Consider the following 4,944-nt stretch of genomic DNA (forward strand, 5'->3'; position numbering starts at 1 on the left):
CGTAAGAATTTTATTGGAGTTCTTATTCTGGCGCCAAAGTTGAATACTTTTGAATTTTCTAAGGCTGACGGAACTATCACTTAGCATTAGCATAGAGAAAAAAAGCTGTTCTAATTGTCTGTAACGAATACATTTTGTAATAGTGTAGTGAAATAATTTTATAGTATACCTATAACGAATATTATTCTATTGTTTATAACTATTATATTCTATTCTATTGCCTAACTAGGATATTTTATTGTCTCTCTCTCTCTCTCTCTCTCTCTCTACTATTAGCGTTTAGCTAGTCCATGGAGTCGTAGAGGTCTATGATTTTTGCTGAATAGGTTGAGAGATGTGTACAGAATTATTGTTCATCCTTAATTCCGTGATTAGTTGTCATAAAATTATTACGGATAGCCAATTCATCCGAAACACTCCAGTTTCTGGAATTTTTCTTTATGTAGCTACACTTTTAACAGTCATTTACGGTATGAATTTTACTATTTTCTCAGAATTATTCACGACCACTACCTACGACTAATATCCTGATCATAGCACGTTCGTAGTTTTACCACAGTACTATATTCTCAAGTGGACTGCCATCATTATCTTAGTAAATTATCCTAAAAAAACGGTATGATTGATCAAAAAACTTCTTTACTCTCAGAAGTCATCGAATGGTTGCCAAAATTCATGTTCTGAAAGTTGCTTGTGGTAATTCGTCAGGCGTTATTAAAAAAACCAAAACAATTTGCCACTTTACTTATTGAAAGCCCCTCGTACATTTCCAAAAAGGTGGGGTGGGTACCGCAGCACGGTGGGGTTTTGAAAAGTAAAATCACGAGTTCTCTGATTCAGAAAAGATGTTGGTCTTGACGATACTCTTACTTTATTACTTGATAGGTACCGGTACCATTACTTTATTTTGAATACTGTCAATAGCCTATTTTAGGATACCAAATCTAACATTACCAGACGGTCTTAATTTGACAGTAGCATGGCCAAGTTTAAACTGGTTTTTCACATATAGGCCTATAAGTGATAGGTGAAGTGATTAGCACAGTGAAAATATAATTTTCATAAGCTCTGATTGGACTGTTCCCACTCAGTAAAACCGAACAAGTATTTAAAGGCTATTATGGATACGATTATATTAGAATACAACTTTTGGGAACAATATTCTCACATCTCAATATATCAGTACCGGTCACTTTTACTTATATGTGCATGGGAATCAATTTTTATACAATATAATAAAAAACTTCAAGTGATAGAACTACTGCAGTAAAGTGTGAGTCAGTAAAAGTATTCAACATTCTATAATCTAACTCAGTTTGCAGCAAGTAGGGGCTTTATGTCAAATGTTATTTCAATAGCGAACAGTAGGAGCACAAATTGAATGTTGCTGTTTTTATGCTAAAAAAGGTCCACGTTTTTTTCGCTCTTCTCTTACACAGGATATCTGTGAAATTGGACACCGCTATACTCCATAAGAGCAATGCTGCAAACTAAAGGTTTGCACAGATTTATACTATAGTGAAATGGAATTTAAATTACTTTTCTTGCTTCTTATTCTAGTCTTCCTAATTCACTTTTACATAAAAAGGATTAGTTTTTTTTCCACTGGAATTTTATTGACACGTTTCGTATATAATAAACTAGTGACCCCCTTAGTTGGAGAACTCTCTCAGAACTGTTGTATTGTAATCTTTGAAACCAGCAACTTTTAATTATGTAGAATTGATGAAAATTATGGAAAAAGCAAAATGTTTCCTTTACAAGAATAATTTGACAGTAGGTTTCATTGGGGATGTTAATTGAAATGAAAAATTACTCTTCAAATATTACTCGGTCGCTTCAACATCTTCGACCCTCATAATATGAAAATATATTATATAAATCCAAATTTATCTTTTTTAATGATAAGGTGGTCATGTGGTACATGATTTCGATACAGAGTTCTAAAAGAAAATGAATACTCATCAGTTTCTTTCCTTTACGAATTGCATGTTAATTATAACATTCATATACTTAGGCCCGCCGCAAAGTAGACCCACGCTAATCCACGAAAAGCAACCCACGCCGTGGGATGTTGTGTAAACCATTGCTATAGCAAATAGAATATTATCCATAATCAATCAGCTGACAAGTGGATGTATTATCATGTATGTATATTATCAAGTGGATTGCATGTATTATCATCATTACACAGATGTCTGGAGAAGCCCAGCAATGGTTTACAAAATTCATGTTCTGAAAGTTGCTTGTGGTAATTCGTCAGGCGTTATTAAAAAAACCAAAACAATTTGCCACTTTACTTATTGAAAGCCCCTCGTACATTTCCAAAAGGTGGGGTGGGTACCGCAGCACGGTGGGGTTTTGAAAAGTAAAATCACGAGTTCTCTGATTCAGAAAAGATGTTGGTCTTGACGATACTCTTACTTTATTACTTGATAGGTACCATTACTTTATTTTGAATACTGTCAATAGCCTATTTTAGGATACCAAATCTAACATTACCAGAAGGTCTTAATTTGACAGTAGCATGGCCAAGTTTAAACTGGTTTTTCACATAGGCCTATAAGTGATAGGTGAAGTGATTAGCACAGTGAAAATATAATTTTCATAAGCTCTGATTGGACTGTTCCCACTCAGTAAAACCGAACAAGTATTTATAGGCTATTATGGATACGATTATATATTATTAGAATACAACTTTTGGGAACAATATTCTCACATCTCAATATATCAGTACCGGTCACTTTTACTTATATGTGCATGGGAATCAATTTTTATACAATATAATAAAAAACTTCAAGTGATAGAACTACTGCAGTAAAGTGTGAGTCAGTAAAAGTATTCAACATTCTATAATCTAACTCAGTTTGCAGCAAGTAGGGGCTTTATGTCAAATGTTATTTCAATAGCGAACAGTAGGAGCACAAATTGAATGTTGCTGTTTTTATGCTAAAAAAGGTCCACGTTTTTTTCGCTCTTCTCTTACACAGGATATCTGTGAAATTGGACACCGCTATACTCCATAAGAGCAATGCTGCAAACTAAAGGTTTGCACAGATTTATACTATAGTGAAATGGAATTTAAATTACTTTTCTTGCTTCTTATTCTAGTCTTCCTAATTCACTTTTACATAAAAAAGGATTAGTTTTTTTTCCACTGGAATTTTATTGACACGTTTCGTATATAATAAACTAGTGACCCCCTTAGTTGGAGAACTCTCTCAAGAACTGTTGTATTGTAATCTTTGAAACCAGCAACTTTTAATTATGTAGAATTGATGAAAATTATGGAAAAAGCAAAATGTTTCCTTTACAAGAATAATTTGACAGTAGGTTTCATTGGGGATGTTAATTGAAATGAAAAATTACTCTTCAAATATTACTCGGTCGCTTCAACATCTTTGACCCTCATAATATGAAAATATATTACCGTACATAAATCCAAATTCATCTTTTTTAATGAGAAGGTGGTCATGTGATACATGATTTCGATACAGAGTTCTAAAAGAAAATAAATACTCATCAATGTTTCTTTCCATTACGAATTGCATGTTAATTATAACATTCATATACTTAGGCCCGCCGCAAAGTAGACCCACGCTAATCCACGAAAAGCAACCCACGCCGTGGGATGTTGTGTAAACCATTGCTATAGCAAATAGAATATTATCCATAATCAATCAGCTGACAAGTGGATGTATTATCATGTATGTATATTATCAAGTGGATTGCATGTATTATCATCATTACACAGATGTCTGGAGAAGCCCAGCAATGGTTTACAAAACATCCCACGGCGTGGGTTGCTTTTCGTGGATTAGCGTGGGTTTACTTTGGGGCGGGCCTGAAATAAATGGTGAAAACCGCACACTGATATAATCAACCCGTATCATTTAGTTGATGTGAAAGTTGTAATCTGGAATCATATTATGTCAGCGCGTGTGATAGCACCCAAATAGTCTTAGCTGATGTTATGAATGAATAAATGGAAAACTGTAGTAATTGCGTGCAATTAATTTTTCAGCTGACTAAATGATAAATCAATTTTTTTCTAATGCAATTTCAATGTTATTTTTATATCCTTTAAAAGAACGAAGGAGTGAGCCAATTTTGTTGTCCAACGAACTTGACCTGTAAAAAGGTTTGAAGAATACGTGTTCAAAATTTGAAGCTGAAAGATCAATACTTAAGCTAGGTTTACACCAAAGTTATTAACAAAATGTTAATAACTTAATCCTCATAGATTCTATTAAATTTAACGGAACTTGACAAACACATATGTTCATCATGTGTATGATAAGTTTTGTTCAATCTAATATAATCTATAATGATTAAGTTAACATTTTGTTAATGACTTTGGTATAAACGCAGCTTTACTAAAGTTACTGTCGAACATACATACAGACGGACAACGACTTTGGCTTCTAGTAAGTCAAAAGTGAGAACTTCGCTAACGCTCGTTCAGATAATATACAAATATAAATTTAAAAAATAGAAGAACATAAGTATCTAAAAAGAAGATAATAGAGAAGAAAGTTGATAGTGGATTTGAAAGTGAATACTAAGAAATATTAGATAAAATCAGGAATATGAATTAATGAAATGCGTATTGAATATTTAATAACTTGCGTTTTAATAAATATTTACAAGTTTACACTTTTCCGTTTGAAAGTAAAATATTTTTCATTTCAACCATAAAGAGAAACAATATATAATTATTGATTAATTCAACAACAATTGCAATTATATTCAAAATCAATAAACTTTAATCAACTGTTGAATCGGATTGCACAGTCTATAATTAAGTACAATTCAATAGGAAACAAAATTTGTCCATGTAGAATAAAATTTGAATTAGATCTACCAACCAAATTTGCTATAATCATTCCAAACCATTACAAATTCGTGAAATATGATAAATTTAATCACGATTGAAATCATTCA

Source organism: Nilaparvata lugens, chromosome 10, assembly GCF_014356525.2.
Source record: "Nilaparvata lugens isolate BPH chromosome 10, ASM1435652v1, whole genome shotgun sequence".
NCBI classification, from domain to species: Eukaryota; Metazoa; Arthropoda; class Insecta; order Hemiptera; family Delphacidae; genus Nilaparvata; species Nilaparvata lugens.